The sequence below is a fragment of the Bufo bufo genome, chromosome 4 (genome assembly GCF_905171765.1).
Source record: "Bufo bufo chromosome 4, aBufBuf1.1, whole genome shotgun sequence".
Taxonomy (NCBI): Eukaryota; Metazoa; Chordata; class Amphibia; order Anura; family Bufonidae; genus Bufo; species Bufo bufo.
Window position 1 is genome coordinate 440773495 of NC_053392.1, and position 17603 is coordinate 440791097.

Below are 17603 nucleotides of genomic sequence, written 5' to 3' on the forward strand. Positions count from 1 at the left end.
GTAAAACTTACATAAATAAAAAAATTGTATACATATTAGGTATCGCTGCGTCCGTGACAACCTGCTCTATAAAAATACCACATGATCTAACCTGTCAGATGAATGTTGTAAATAACAAAAAAAAAGTGCCAAAACAGCTATTTCTTGTTACCTTGCCTCACAAAAAGTGTAATATAGAGCAACCAAAAATCATATGTACCCTAAACTAGTACAAACAAAACTTCCACCCTATCCCGTAATTTCTAAAATGGGGTCACTTTTTTGGAGTTTCTACTCTAGGGGTGCATCAGGGGGGCTTCAAATGGGACATGGTGTCAAAAAACCAGTCCAGCAAAATCTGCCTTCCAAAAACCGTATGGCATTCCTTTTCTTCTGCGCCCTGCTGTGTGCCCGTACAGAAGTTTACGACCACATATGAGGTATTTCTGTAAACTACAGAATCAGGGCCATGAATATTGAGTTTGGTTTGGCTGTTAACCCTTGCTTTGTAACTGGAAAAAAAATATTAAAATGGAAAATCTGCCAAAAAAGTGAAATTTTAAAATTGTATCTCTATTTTCCATTCATTCTTGTGGCACACCTAAAGGGTTAACGACATTTGTAAAATCAGCTTTGAATACCTTGAGGGGTGTCGTTTCTAGAATGGGGTCATTTTTCAGTGGTTTCTATTATGTAAGCCTCACAAAGTGACTTCAGACCTGAACTGGTCCTTAAAATGTTGGTTTTTGAAAATTACTGAGAAATTTCAAGATTTTCTTCTAAACTTCTAAGCCTTGCAACATCACCCAAGAATAAAATGTCATTCCCAAAATGATCCTAACATGAAGTAGACATATGGGGAATGTAAAGTAATAACTATTTTGTAGGTATTACTATGTATTATAGAAGTTGAGAAATAGAAACTTGGAAATTTGCTAATTTTTCCAAATTTATGGCAAATTTGGTATTTTTTTATAAATAAAAATGATTTTTTTTTACTCCATTTTACCAGTGTCATGAAGTACAATATGTGACAGAAAAACAATCTCGGAATGGCCTGGATAAGTAAAAGCATTTTATCACCACATAAAGTGACACTGGTCAGATTTGCAAAAAATGGCCTGGTCCTTAAGGTTAAATAAGGCTGTGTCCTTAAGGAGTTACTCTTACCTGGGGCGAGTAACAGGTGTGGGCAATATAAAAATCACACATGAAAGCAGATAAAAAGGAAAGAACTTCACTTAGTCTTTGAATTGTGTGTCTGTGTGCGCCACACTAAGCATGGACAACAGAAAGAGGAAGAAAAATGTGGAAAAATATCAACAATCTTAAGGTTACAAGCCCATCTCTAGAGATCTAGATTTGCCTTTGTCCACAGTGCGCAACATTATCAAGAAGTTTGCAACCCATGGCACTGTAGCTAATCTCCCTGGGCATGGACGGAAGAGAAAAATTGATGAAAGGTGTCAACGCAGGATAGTCCGGATGGTGGATAAGCAGCCCCAAACAAGTTCCAAAGATATTCAAGCTGTCCTGCAGGCTCAAGGAGCATCAGTGTCAGCGCGAACTATCCGTCAACATTTAAATGAAATGAAACGCTATGGCAGGAGACCCAAGAGGACCCCACTGCTGACACAGAGACATAAAAAAAAGCAAGACTACATTTTGCAAAAATGAACTTGAGTAAGCCAAAATCCTTCTGGGAAAACGTCTTGTGGACAGATGAGACCAAGATAGAGCTTTTTGGTAAAGCAAAAACCGGAATGAGGACTACAAACAAGAGAACACAGTACCTACAGTGAAATACAGTCCTGTTCAAAAGTTTAAGACCACTTTTGGGGATGGATGGCAAGGGAAGTTTGCAAAAATGGACAAATGTTCCAGACAGTAGATGGCCTTCGTGCGGCCGTCTTCACCACTTGGAGAAATGTTCCCACTCACCTCATGGAAACGCTTGCATCAAGCATGCTGAAACAAATTTTGGAAGTGATCAACAATAACGGCGGAGCTACTCATTACTGAGTTCATGTTTGGAAGTTGGATTTCTGTTTTGGGGGGGTTTAGTTTTTTTGGGGAGCTGTGGTCCTAAACTTTTGATCAGCTGAAAAACAGCCTGTTTCAGTTTATTCATTGTTTTCATTAAATTGAATGCTCAAAAAATGTTTTGTCTCACTCCCATTTCTTCTTGTTGCATGTTGAAGCTCTACTTGGAACCTTATTAAGATCCAGCCATGCTAAATATGACTTTTTGCCATTTTTCAAGTGGTCTTAAACTTTTGATCAGGACTGTATGATGGAGGTTCATGGATGTTTTGGGGTTGTTTTGCTGCCTCTGGCACTGGGTGGCTTGAATGTGTGCAAGGCATCATGAAATCTGAGGATTACCATCGGATTTTGGGTCGCACTGTAGAGCCCAGTGTCAGAAAGCTGGGTTTGCGTCCGAGATCTTTGGTCTTCCAGCAGGACAATGACCCCAAACCTACGTCAAAAAGCACCCAGAAATGGATGGCAACAAAGCGCTGGAGAGTTCTAAAGTAGCCCGCAATGAGTTCAGATCTAAATCCCATTGAACACCAGTGGAGAGATCTTAAAATTGCTGTTGGGAAAAGGCGCCCTTCCAATAAGAGACCTGGAGCAGTTTGCTAAGGAAGAGTGGTCCAAAATTCCGGTTGAGAGGTGTCAGAAGCTTATTGATGGTTATAGGAAGCGACTGATTTCAGTTATTTTTTTCCAAAGGGTGTGCAACAAAATATTAAGTAAAGGGTGCCAATAATTTTGTCCAGCCCATTTTTGGAGTTGGGTGTGACATTATGTCCAATTTGCTTTTTTTCCTTACTTTTTTGTTTTGTTCCAATACACACAAAGGGAGTAAACATGTGTATAGCAAAACATGTGTTACTGCAATACTTTTCTGTGAGAAATACTTAATTTTCTTGAAAAATTTCAGGGGTGCCAACATTTACAGCCATGACTGTATATCGAGAAAGGAGCCCGAAAGCTTTGGAGGGCGCACTGTGCATGCACAGCCGGTGAGAGTGAGGAGGGTTTAAAGGGGTTTTCTCATCACAGCCAATGGGGGCATGAACGCAACATTTTTGGTTTTGCTCTCATTTTGCATGAGCTGAACTCAAAGATCTGAAACATTTTCTACATACACAAAAGACCCATTACTCTCAAATATTGTTCACAAATCTGTCTAAATCTGTGTTAGTGAGCACTTCTTCTTTGCTGAGATAATCCATCTCACCTCACAGGTGTGGCATATCAAGGTGCTGATTAGACAGCATGAATATTGCACAGATGCGTCTAAGGCTACTTTCACACTAGCGTTCGGGGCTCCGCTTGTGAGTTCCGTTTGAAGGCTCTCACAAGCGGCCCCGGACCATCCGTCCAGCCCTAATGCATTCTGAGTGGATGCGGATCCGCTCAGAATGCATCAGTATGGCTCCGTTTGTCCTCCGCTCAGCAGGCGGACACCTGAACGCAGCTTGCAGCGTTCGGGTGTCCGCCTGGCCGTGCGGAGGCAAACGGATCCGTCCAGACTTACAATGCAAGTCAATGGGGACGGATCCGTTTGAAGTTGACACAGTATGGCTCAATTTTCAAACGGATCCGTCCCCCATTGACTTTCAATGTAAAGTCAAAACGGATCCGTTTGCATTATCATGAACAAAAAAAAATATATATATATATTTTTTTTTTTGTTCATGTTAATGCAAACGGATGCGTTCTGAACGGATCCAAGCGTTTGCATTATAGGTGCGGATCCGTCTGTGCAGATACCAGACGGATCCGCACCAAACGCAGGTGTGAAAGTAGCCTTAGACTGCCCACAATAAAAGGACACTTTGAAATGTGCAGTTTGAGGGAGCATGCAATTGCCATGCTGACTGCAGGAATGTCTACCAGAGCTGTTGCCCATGCAATGATTGTTCATTTCTCTACCATAAGCCGTCTCCAAAGGCGTTTCAGAGAATTTGGCAGTACATCCAACCGGCCTTACAAACACAGACCACGTGTAACCACATCAGCCCAGGACCTCCACATCCAGCATGTTCACCTCAATGATCGTCTAAGACTAGCCACCCGGACAGATGCAGCAACAGTCGGTTTGCATAACCAAAGAATTTCTGCACAAACGGTCAGAAACCGTCTCAGGGAAGCTCATCTGCATGCTCGTCGTCCTCATCAGGGTCTGGACCTGACTGCAGTTTATAGTCATAACCGACTTGAGTGGGCAGATTCTCACGTTTGATGGTGTCTGGCACGTTGTAGAGGCATTCTGTTCACGGATGAGTCCCGGTTTTCACTCTTCAGGGCAGATGGCAGGCAGCATGTGTGGTGTCATGTGGGTGAGCAGTGGCCCATGGTGGCGGTGGGGTTATGGTATGGGCAAGCGTATGTTATGGACAATAAACACAGGTGCATTTTATTGATGGCATTTTGAATGCACAGAGATACCGTGACGAGATCCTGAGGCCCATTGTTGTGCCATTCATCCACGACCATCACCTCATGTTGCAGCATGATAATGCATTGCCCCATATTGCAAGGATCTGCACACAATTCCTGGAAGCTAAAAAACATCCCAGTTCTTGCATGGCCAGCATACTCGCCGGTCATGTCACCCAGTAAGCATGTTTGGGATGTTCTGGATCGGCGTATACGACAGCGTGTTCCAGTTCCTGCCAATATTCTGCAACTTCGCACAGCTATTGAAGAGGAGTGGACCAACATTCCACAGGCCACAATCAACAACCTGATCAACTCTATGCGACATAGATGTGTTGCACTGCATGAGGCAAATGGTGACCACACCAGATACTGACTAGTTTTCTGCCCCCCCCCCCCCCCTCCCCGTAAGGCAAAACTGTGCACATTTCAGAGTGACCTTTTATTGTGGGCAGTCTAAGACACACCTTTGCAATATTCATGCTGTCTAATCAGCACCTTGATATGCCACACCTGTGAGGTTGGATGGATTATCTCGGTAAAGGAGAAGTGCTCACTAACACAGATTTAGACAGATTTGTGAACAATACTTGAGAGTAATGGGTCTTTTGTGTATGTAGAAAATGTTTCAGATGTTTGAGTTCAGCTCATGCAAAATGGGAGCAAAACTGAAAGTGTTGCGTTTATATTTTTGTTTATAAAGACAATGGAGTCATATGCTACCTAGCGATATGCCCCCATTGGCTGTGATGAGACAACCCCTTTAAACCCTCCTCGCTCCCAAGCTCCACTTCAGCTTTGGTTGCTGCAGCTCAATGTGTCCTTGCTCCAGTAGTTTTAGAATGTTGTGCACATTGCGGTACACTATGTCCTGTCTCTAGACAATGTCAGGACCTAGTACGGCAACTCTTGGAGCTTAAGAACATTCTGGAAGCAATGGAGACACATCCCTGCTGAGACCTATCATTGGCTTCAGTGGTGCACATAACCCTGTCTGTCCAGGTGTTTTCAGACCAAGGACTTATGAAGGGAGCCAGAATTGAGTGGTGAGGAGCAGGTATCATTTTTTTTCAACAGGTACTACAGGCTGCTATCAATAGTTAAAAACTTCCAAAAAGCTGGAGTGTTTATGAGCTCTTAGGGAACACAGATTGAGCTGTTAGGCCAGCTTTCTGACAGAATTCAGTGAGAAGGAGAAGCAGCAATCCGCAGATGCAGTGAAAATGAAGGCTGTAGAAGACAAACTGTTGACCGTGTTTAATAAAGACCAATTTTTGGTCCAACATAAGTAGAATGCAGCAATTATAAAAATGGCCCCAAAGGTATCTATACCTTTTTAAAATGTACACAGGTACATCAGTAAAGAAAAATCTATTTGGAAATCAATTAACGTGGATAGCTCACCACCTTTCTCTGTATGGTTAAGGTGCTCTAGTCTGAAACTGATCACCCAATCAGTCAAGGTATGTATTGAAATGAATAAATATAAGACTGGCACTCGCTATGTAGGTCACATCCACAGCATTTATTCACAATAAAATATCACATTAAAAATATAACAATTGACAAAGTACTATTATCCCACATAAAAATATCCTATAAAATACAATAAACAATACACTGGTAATGAATCCTATGTATGGGGTAAGGTCATCTATAAAAAATTTCCAATGAATGAAGATCTTTTCAGCTGATTATGACGGTGCTGCCTGCGTCCCGCTTTTGTAGCCTATATGGTCAGCGGATTTGAATTTGGACACTGTCCCTTTAAGTATAATATGTATCCAGACGATGGGTCTGTTTAAAATACAATGTCCGCATAGGTTTGTAATCCGGTCTTTGTCAGGCGAGAGCGCCTCTTACAGGCTTGTGAAAGTGTTGTTGGCAACAGTGTCACCTGGTGCTTGGTGTTGGGGGGGGGGGGGGGGAATCGCTTACCGGTATCTGTTAGTGCCCGGCAGTCCAGTTACCCCGCTCTCCACTTTCCACCGCACGGCTGTGGCTGCTTCCCGGCGTCCTCGCTCTCTGTTGTATGTCACATGATCTCTCCAGAGATATCGCGAGGTTTAGTGTCTTTTTTCCGGTATCCAGGTGAGATTATACTCACAGCAGAAGAAATGCAGAAAAATGGAGCGCTCCAAGTTTTAAAATGTCCCAATCATATCCGGATCCTCTAGCCAAAGCAGGGGTATAACGCCAGACGCGTTTCGGGGACTTCACTCCCCTTCCTCAGTGGCTATATCCCTGCTAAAACATCACATCCTTTTATACCGTCATAGGTCCTCTTCAAAATCTGGACTGGAATATCCATTTTCATCATTGCGGTATTGGTGCGTTTTCTATGCGGTTTTTAGGCAACACATGCGTTTTTTGTATATTTGCTTCATCTTATTGTAATTAATACAGGTGATATACAGGTCATAGGAAGCCAAAAATTTCTAGCTCCGCATTCAAACCTGCTGGAATCATACTCCCAAAGTCGTAAATCTGTTTAGATTCCGCTCTTGACAATCGCTCGATGTGATTCCCACCTCTCCAATGTTTATCAATCCTCTCCAGAGCTACAAAAGTCAGTCCTGTGGGATCTTGTCCGTGAGTCTCTTTAAAGTGCCTTGAGAGTGAGTGTTTTAAATATCCTTTCTTAATATTAGAAATATGTTCGGATATTCTCACTCTCAAGGCTCTTTTTGTTCGTCCAATGTATTGTCTGGAACACGGACATTGGACGAGATAGACCACACTGGTTGAGTTGCACATGAGAAAATGATCTATCTCCCACATAAAAGAATTTTGGGTCGAGAGTACTTTCTTAGTGTTTCTTGGGGCTTTAGTTGTTTTACAGCAAATCCATTGACCACATCTGTAGAAACCCTTTAGGTTAATCCACCCACTTAGACCTGATGTTTTATTTTGTTTCGTCTTAATGGAAGGGGCCACTTTTATGCCCAAATTTGGTGCTTTCTTGTATGTTATTTGGGGTCTTGGCGGTATTTCTCTACCTATAGTTTTGTCCTGCAATAGGTGATGCCAATGGCGTTTAATTATTTCTTCCACATTCCGGCGTTGTGTCGTGTAGGGAAGGATTATCCTAAATTGGGAGTCTACCTCGTTTTTCTGGGTTGTTTTTGTTGTCAGCAATGAACTCCTCGGTAACTTCCTTACTCTTTCTAGTGATCCCTCTAATGTTTTGTTTGGATATTGTTTAACTAGGAATTTATCTTTCAAATTCATAGCTTCCACTTCGAATTGTGCGTCTTCGGTACAGTTGCGTTTCAACCTACGGAACTGTCCGAAGGGCACATTCAGTAGCCAATTTGGCAAGTGACAGCTAGAATGTAATATGAATGCATTCCTAGCAGAGGGTTTCTGGTAGGTCTTGCATACATATTTCTTCCCTGATTGAATAATTGATAAATCCAAAAATTCGGTTTATATGGAGTTGGTACTCTGAATAAAGACCAAATTTAGATCATTTTTATTCAATTCTGATATATATGTGTTTAAAGTTTGGTGGTCTCCCTTCCAAATTAAAATCACATCATCTATATAGCGCCGCCATAGCACCAGGTTGCCCCCTCTGTATGGGTCAATGGCCACCCGTTCCCATTGGGCCAGAAACAGATTCGCATAACTTGGGGCAAACCTGGTGCCCATGGCGGTGCCTCTAATCTGTAGATAAAAACTTCCCTCAAAATAAAAATAATTATGCTGTAGGATGTGTTTGATCCCCTCTAAAATATATTCTGCTTGCTGTGTCTCTATTCCTTTGTCATTTTCAAATTGAACTTTTACGGCTCCAATGCCTAATTCATGATCTATCACCGTGTAGAGAGACTGGACATCCAAGGTAGTCATTATCCCGTCATCTCCCACGGTTAGACCTTCCAGAATCTCGATAATTTGGGTAGTGTCTCTAAGGTAAGATGTAGTAGTTTTTACCATAGGTTGTAACCACGTATCCACATATCTCAAAAGGTTAGATGTTAAGGAGCCTATACCTGACACTATGGGGCAGCCCGGAGGACTCTCCATGTCCTTAAGCACTTTAGGGAGGCAATAAAAGACCGGGAATCTCCCGGGCGTCCCCATAATGAAATGGTATTCCTGTTTAGACAGGATGCCCATCTCAATTCCTCTCTGGCAGTATTCTCTTAACTTGTCACCAAACTTATCAGTAGGATCCGCTCCAAGTTTTTCATACGTCGTACTGTCAGAGAGTTGTCTGGAGCACTCCTGTATATAGTTGACAGTCTCAAGAATCACGATCGCCCCCCCTTTGTCTCTGAAGAGATCACGTGACATACACCAGAGAACGAGGACGCCGGGAAGCAGCCACAGCCGTGCGGTGGAAAGAGGAGAGCGGGGTAACTGGACTGCCGGGCACTAACAGATACCGGTAAGCGATTTCCCCCCCCCCCCCCCCCCACCTCAACACCGAGCACCAGGTGACACTGTTGCCAACAACACTTTCACAAGCTTGTAAGAGGCACTCTCGCCTGACAAAGACCGGATTATAAACCTATGCGGACATTGTATTTTAAACAGACCCATCGTCTGGATACATATACTTAAAGGGACAGTGTCCAAATGCAAATCCGCTGACCATATAGGCTACAAAAGCAGGACGCAGGCAGCACCGTCATAATCAGCTGAAAAGATCTTCACTCATTGGACATTTTTTATAGATGACCTTACCCCATACATAGGATTCATTACCAGTGTATTGTTTATTGTATTTTATTTATTTTATAGGATATTTTTATGTGGGATAATAGTACTTTGTCAATTTATATTTTTAATGTGATATTTTATTGTGAATAAATGCTGTGGATGTGACCTACATAGCGAGTGCCAGTCTTATATTTATTCAAATCAGTAAAGAAACATTGGATATGTGTATGTGAACTTTTACAGGTGTTGCCTCACCATGAGAACTCATCCACCCTACAAATGGGGGATAAGTGTCTGATTCCTCAGGGTCATATTGCTGGGATCTCCACAGATTACATGAATAAGGTGCTGAATGGAGTGACGGTTATGCATGCATACATGCTGCCACACCATTCAACTCTATGGAACTGCGGAAAAGAAGCCAAATACAGCACTCAGCTTCTCCAGCAGTCCCATAGAATTGAATGGAGCGGCAGTGTACTCCATTCACTCTGGGGACTTCGGCACCTTATTCTTGTGATCGGTGGGGGTCTTAGTAGTCGCTTATGGGTAGGTAATAAGTTGTTTTTGAGTGACAACCCTTTTAACATCATGTTACAGAAAGGAAATACTAGGGCACTGAATTACATTGCAAATAAAACTGAAATATTTTCTGTTCTTCCTTCTTATCAGCATTCCTTTCCTCCTCTGCCAGTCCCACCCCCAGACTTTACTAAAGGGCAAAACCAAAAATGCAGCAGTAGCTGTATTAGTGACAGGATTTTTTATATTTTTTGTTTGAAAACAAGTTTGATTTAAACTTGACAATGTTCACGTAGCTCACAAGTTTATGCTATTACTGGCTCTTTGTAGCTGTTAGCTGTGTCTCATAGCTATAGGCTCTATTTAGTTGAGCCATACATCCTTTATTGTAAAATACTTATATGTATCTGTTTTACTAAGGTTACATCAGTATGGTTGAGGAAAATACTAAATGGGTTTTCTGAGATATTTTAACTGATGAGCCATCCTCACAGTAGCGCCGTCGCTATCTTTCATCTCACCAAGCATAGTGCTGTACATTGCACAGTGGCTGAGCTTGGTATCGCAGCTCAGCCCGATTCACTTCAATGGAGCTGAGCTGCACCTAGACTAGGGATCAGCAACTTTCGGCACTCCAGTTTCTGTGAAACTACAACTCCCAGCATTCACACTTGCTCAGCTTTTCTAACTCCCATAGAAATGAAAGGAGGATATTGGAAGTTGTAGTTTTAGAACCACTGGAGTGCGGGAAGTGGCTGATCCCTGGCCTAGACCATATGACCAATGAACATAGCCTAGGCCAGTGGTGGGCAAACTTATTAGTAAAATGAGCCAAATATCGACAAAACAGCGATTTTATTTTTTTTGAGAGCCAAATTTTTTAAACTTCAAATATATAGGAAGGTACATTGTTATTTACTTCATAAGGGTATTCCTAACCATCTGAACATACCTTTCGCAATCCTCGACACTACATCTTCTTTCACTCCACAACGTTTCACCCTATAAGACGCACGTAGGTTTTAGAGGAGGACAATATGGAAAAAAATATTTTTCATTACACCTCAGGTCAGACCACTAATCAGAACCCCAATGTTAATAAGACCTCCCTGAGATCAGACGTCAGCTCAGACCCCAAAGTAAATGACCCCCTCAATCAGACCTCAGATAAGAGCCCCATGCCTCTCATCATCCCCATTATCATCCATGATGCCTCTCATCATCCCCATTATCATCCATGATGCCTCTCATCATCCCTATTATCATCCATGATGCCTCTCATCATCCATGATGCCTCTCATATCCCCCATTATGATTCTCATCACCCCATTGCCTCAGATCAGCCCCAAGTTTCATAAAATAAAAAAGCACTTACCTCTCCGGCTCCTGGATGCCGCTGCTCCTCACCACTCGCGCTCTGTGTTCCTCCTGCTGTCTGCTGTGCTGTGAACTGGCGTGCACAGCGTGACGTCACAGAGCGCCTCACACTGTGCGCAGCCCTGCACAGCCTACAACCGAGGACCAGGAAGCGGTGAGTACAGAGCCCTCACCGCTTCCTGGTCTTCACCCTCCTGCCTATTTTTGCTACGGGCAACGAAAATGCTATCGCACTGTACATGTGAGCCCGCACCTGGAAGAGCCAATATCAGGGGGCTAAAGAGCCGCATGTGGCTCTAGAGCCACAGGTTGCTGACCACTGGCCTAGGCAAAGCTGTGAGAAGGCCATGGCACTTCTGTGAGCGCTGTGCCTTCTCAGACAGCTGATTGGCAGGCGTCCCAGGTGTTAGACCCCCACCGATCAGATACTGATGACCTATTCAGAGTATAGGTAAAATATCTCAGAAAAACACTTTAATTGCTTTATTTCTTCATCTATTTTATGTTTTAAACAAATATGCTTTGAATGAAACTATAAGCCACTTTGGCTATCACTGAGAACTAAATACCTATTCAAGTAAGCTAGACCAAGTTAGTATCACCAAGGTGCAAACGCTAAATCTTTCATCACTTAATAAATACCCCAACAGGGGTTGTCCAATCTCACCAGCCCTAGGTGGCCATCTTACGGAAACAGCCATGCGGACTGGAACGCCACTGTTTCTGTAACTCCCAGTCTAGTGAATGGAAGCTACGCCGCTTCCGTAATTTCTGGAGTCTTTTTAGTAAATGGTGTGATAGCTTAAAATACTGCCACAAGTTCACTCTCTGTTACCTCAGATTATGTAAATTGCACTGATCAGAAGCTTCTAAAGCCCTGAAATTGTTTTCTTGTGTTTACTAAACTATTTAACCCCTTCTTGATGCTGCGATTTCCGTTTTTGTTTTTCTCTCCCTGCCTTCCTGGAGCCATAACCTTTTTTTCTTTTTCTGTTCATATAGCTGTATGAAGGCTTGTTTTTGTGCTGGACAAGTTGTACTTTATAATGCCACCATTTAATATGGCATACAATGTAGAGGGAAGATGGATTTTTTTTTCAAATGGGGTGGAATTGGGAAAAAAAACAATTCCACGGTAAAATTGACTTCCTTCTCCGGGTCAGTACTAAATCGCGTAGGGAAAAGGCATTTTCAGGAGATCCGGTGACGTAACGGGCTCTCCTTAGGGCTGCCAGGTGGAGGCTTCCGCCCAGCAGTGTGTTTGGTGACGTCACTGGCTCTGATGGGCAGGCTTTAGTGCTGCCCTAGCTGTTTTACAGGCTAGGGCAGTGCTAAAGCCCGCCCATCAGTGCCGGTGACGTCACCGGGCTTGCTGCTGGGCGGAAGCTTCCGTCTGGCAGCCCTAAGCAAAGCCTGGTACGTAACCGGATCTCCTGAAAATGCGTTTGCCCTGCGCGATTTAGCGCAGAGCAAAGGAGAGCATCGGAGCACAAAATTCAACTCTGAACCCGGACAACCCCTTTAATATGGCATATGATGTAGTGGGAAGCAGAAAAAATTACAAATGGGGTGGAATTGGAAAAAGAAAATAAGAAAAGCTATGCCTCCACAGTTTTACGGGTTTGTTACTCCCAACATTTGATGTGCAATAAAACTGACCCATTACTTTCATTCTACAGGTCAGTACGAATCCGGCAATACCTTGTATGTATAGTTTTTCTTGCATTTTGATACTGATAAAATAATAAATCAGTTTTATTTTTTCATTGCCATATTCTGACCCCTATAACCTCGTTATAGTTATGTGTATGGAACTATGTGAGCGTTAGTTTTTTTGCAGGACAATCTGTACTTTTCACTTTTACATTTTTAGTGGGAAGTGAAGCAACCAAAAATGGCGAATCGGCCGTTTTTACGTTTTTTCCTGATTTGCCGTATGGGGAAAATATTTTTATAGTCTGGGTGTTTTCACACTTGGTGATACCCATGATGTTTATTTTTTTATTTTTTCTATTTTTATTTTGGGGAAAGGGGGGTGATTAGAATTTTAATATTTTAGATTTTTTGTATTTGTAATTTTTTTTTTTTACACTTTTTTTTTTATAGTCCCCATAGGGAACTATAACAAGCAATCATTAGATTGCTATTCTTATAGGGCCAGATTTATCATTACTCTGACAGCTCACTCCACTTTCACATATGGCTAAAGTCAGTTTTAGCTAAGTCAGATTTATGATCGGCCCTTTAAGACTGTAATAAATGTGGTTTGATGGTAGCAGTTTATCCGTCAGTAAGCAGCTTTACAAAAGTCGCACATCTTTACAAAAAAGTCGCATGTTCTATTAAAAAGTCTCATAAGATAAGAATGGTCCTCACTGGAATGAAAATGCGCATTTTTTTTGCGACTTTTTAAATAGTCGCAATAGTAAATCTGTCTAGAGATTCATTTACATAAGAAAACACGCCCACTTTGAGAAAACTGGCGAGCATAGTGCAGAGCAGAAAAAAGTTGCAAATTTTTGCGCAGTTTTAGTGATTGCGCAAAAAATTTCGACTTTTTCACTCCATTACTCTGACGAGCTAATGATAAATCTGGCCCAAAAAGTCTAAGTTTATGAGTAATGTATAAGTTTCCTATGGAGCCCCTGTCTGTAGCAGAGCTCCATAGGAAACAGTATACAGCAACCTCATGTCATTCTCTATGACAGGGGCTGCTGTATACCAGCTCCAGCTCCTCCGATCACTGCTGGAGCACACGCTTCCGGGTTTGCATGCGTTCAGATGCCATGTTAAATGTCCGCGACCAGCTGTATGAAACAGCAGGTACCCCGTGGCTGTGGCGCCCGCTTAGCTCAGGAGTGGGCACCATGTTTAAAGACCCAGCCAGCAACGTATTAGTAGGGCGCTGGTAAGGAAGCAGTTAATACTGAAATAAAAAAAGTTTGAATTTTTTTTTCTTGTTATTGCCGTATTCTGACCCCCATAACTTTTTTATAGTTATATCTATGGATATGTGTGGGAGGCTAATTTTTTGCAGTACGATCTGTAGTATTTGCTAATACAATTTTGGGATGCATATGACTTTTTAATCACTTTTTATTCCATTTTATGGAAAGTAAAGTGATGAAAAAACGCAGAATCAGCCAATTTTTCCCATTATGCCATTCACATATGGGATACGTTTTTTCAAATATTTTTATAGTACAGGCGTTTTCTCATGTGGCGATGCCCATGGTGTTATTTTTTTTAAAATTGTTTTGTGCTGCATTCACCTCTCCCCAGTCCTTCTGTTCTAATGAGCGCCTCCATAACACGCACTGACATATTCCCCCCACTTTGGGGGCGGGAGGAAGTGTGTAAAAAAGGAAAAGAGCAAAAAGCAGGTCGCGCCATAAAGATACATTTTATTGAAAATCTCAGTGACTATACTAAATTTTTAATTACATGCAATTCAGATCTAGGTGCACAACCAATTTAAGGCTACTTTCACACTAGCGTTCGGAGCGGGTCCGTCTGATGTTTCATCAGACGGATCCGCTCCTATAATGCAGACGTTTGCATCCGTTCAGAACGGATCCGTCTGCATTATAACTTAGAAAAATTTCCAAGTGTGAAAGTAGCCTGAGCGGATCCGTCCAGACTTTACATTGAAAGTCAATGGGGGCGGATCCGTTCATCTTCAAACGGATCCGTCCCCATTGACTTACATTGTAAGTCTGGACGGATCCGCTCGCCTCCGCACGGCCAGGCGGACACCCGAACGCTGCAAGCAGCGTTCAGGTGTCCGCTCACTGAGCGGAGCGGAGGCTGAGTGCTGGCAGACTGATGCATTCTCAGCGGATCCGCCTCCACTGAGAATGCATTAGGGCCGGACGGCTGCGTTCAGGGCCGCTTGTGAGCCCCTTCAAACGGAGCTCACGAGCGGACACCCGAACGCAGGTGTGAAAGTAGCCTAAGGGATTAATCTACTGTGAATGGCCAGCTTGACACATGATTAGAAACTAGGGCTGAAACGATTACTCGACTTAATGGAGTAACTCGACACAAAAAAATCCTCAATGCAAATTTTTTGCATCGATGATTCGTTTGTACCATGTGACCACGGAGTGTGAGGGAAGAGCTTGCTATTTATCACTCTCTGTGGTCACCCGCCTGCCCGAAGAGTGCTGCACTGGAACCTGACGTACAAACATCGCCAGGATGTAGTGCATGTAAGCGCGCACTATGACCTGATGCTGTGTGACGTCAGGTCCCAGTGCAGCGCATGAAGAAAATGATGGAATAGCTGTGGAGTGTCGGCAGCACCCCTACAGGAAAGTTAAGTAATTTAGTTAACTGGCGCTGCGGCTGGTCACTGATGGCTAGGAGGGGGAGTGGGGGAACTGATGGCAGTGGGGGGCAGCTGGTGGCACTGGGGGCACGCTGATGGCATAGGAGGAGATGGTGGCATTGGAGGGGGAACTCGTGGCACTGCTGGAGGAAATAAATGCATTGGAGGGGGAAATGATAGCCTTGGAGGGGGAACTGGGGGGAGCTGATGACACTAGGGGGAGGAGACTGATGGCAGGGGGGCTGATGATTTTTTCTATAAAACGATCTTTTAATTCGTTTTTTCTTATTAGAGTACTCGATTAATTGTTGGATTAATTGGTAGAATACTTGATTACTAAAATAATCGATAGCTGCAGCCCTATCAGAAACTATTTGTACAGTATTTGTTTAGTACTAGTTACTTGTACCTGAAACACTGTGTTCCTCCTGTATAAATAGGGATTTGAAGTTCTTAAACAGTATATAATGTAACCAACCAAAATAAATTTCCTTCTTGTTACTGCTGTTTCAAGCCACTTTTACCAGTTTACCCCCGTTGTGCCTCTTCTTTAGCAGTGTGGCATTTTTTTAAATTTTTATTAAATGTTATCAGATATAAGCTTTGCTGTTCTTTTAATCAATATGTACAAAATAAATAGCCACAGATCAGTCATTTCACTGGAGTGTCCTTTCACAGATAAAATGGCTCTTTCTTCTATTAGTTGCCATAGCTACATTGGGTATACGATTGTTTGAAGTGCTGCCTTGCTTTTTACTCATAGAGAATCTCTTTGTAGGGAATTATCTACATATTGCTATAGTGATAATTGATTTCGGGACTTTTTGTCTTGTACTGCTCATCATTCCTTTTCATTTGCTTTGTTTTATGATGTGCAGCTATAATTTATTCCAGCAGAAACAATTTATAAAGAAATTCTTTTTTTTTTTTCCTTCCATTGTTCATGAGCTTGTCATTTTTCATGCACAATTAAGGGCGTGAAAGTGATGGCACTTCAACAACTATTAGTATTAAAGTCTAGTTTTAGTAAAGCACTACCAGAAACTACCTTCCCAACTCCAAACAGGCAATCAGAATAACTCCCTTAATCAATGACCTTTCTAGAATAACTGGTAATATTAACTATAACCAGTAATATTATTACACTCCAGAAATACATCCAGGTTCTTCTTGAACTCTTTTTAATGAGTTTACCATCAACACCGGCAGAGTGTTCCATAACCACACTGCTCTTACCGTAAAGAATCCACTTCTATGTTTGTGTACAAACCTTTTTTCCTCTAGATGCAGAGGATGTCCCCTCGACACAGTCCTGGTTATAAATAAATCATGAGAGAGATCTCTGTACTGACCCGATATACTATATACATAGTTTTAGGATCTCTCCTCAATTGTCCATTTTCTAAACTGAATAACCCTAATTTTGACAATTGTTCTGGGTACTGTAGTCCACCCATTCCAGTTATTAATTTAGTTGCCCTTCTTTCAACCCCCTCCAGCACTGCTATGTCTGCCTTGTTCACAAGAGCCCAGAACTGTACACAGTACTCCATGTATGGTCTGACTAGTGATTTGTAAAGTGGTAGGACTATGTTCTCATCACAGGCATCTATGCCCCCTTTGATGCAACCGATTATTTCTATTGGCCTTGGCAGCAGCTGCCTGACACTAACTTCACTAACGTTCCTAGGTCCTTTTCTATGTCTTATTCCTTCCAATGTGCATAACCTTACATTTGTCAGTGTTAAACCTCATCTGCCACTTCTCTACCTAAGCCTCTAAACTGTCCTGATCCATCTGTGGCAGTATACTCTCCTTTTCCGTGTTAATGACTTTAGACAGTTTAGTGTCATCTGCAAAAAATGGTATTTCACCGTGCAAGTCTTCTACAAGATCATTAATAAAAAATATTGAAGAGAATAGGGCCCAATACTGACCCCTGTGGTACCCCACTAGTGATGGTGAGCCAATCTGAGTGTGTACCGTTAATGAGTCAGTTACTTACCCACATACAAACATTTTCTCCTAGTCCAAGCATTCTCATTTTATATACTAACCTCTTATGTGGCTCAATATCAAATGCTTTGGAGAAGTCAAGATATATGACATCCATTGACTCACCCCGGTCAAGTCTAAAACTGAAGTCATCATAAAAACTGATTTAAATTAGTTTGACAGGAACTATCCCTCATGAAGCTGTGCTGATACAGCGTTATACGTTTATTTTCATTGAGATACTCCAGAATATCATCTCTTAGAAAGCCCTCAAACA

General features: G+C 42.3%; 1 protein-coding gene across 2 annotated transcripts in view; it reads left to right on the forward strand.

The window, feature by feature from the left end:
* The window catches only part of TFB1M (transcription factor B1, mitochondrial), a 153560-nt gene that overhangs the window by 100166 nt on the left and 35791 nt on the right, over nt 1-17603 (forward strand). The gene's annotated exons all lie outside the window — the stretch shown is intronic.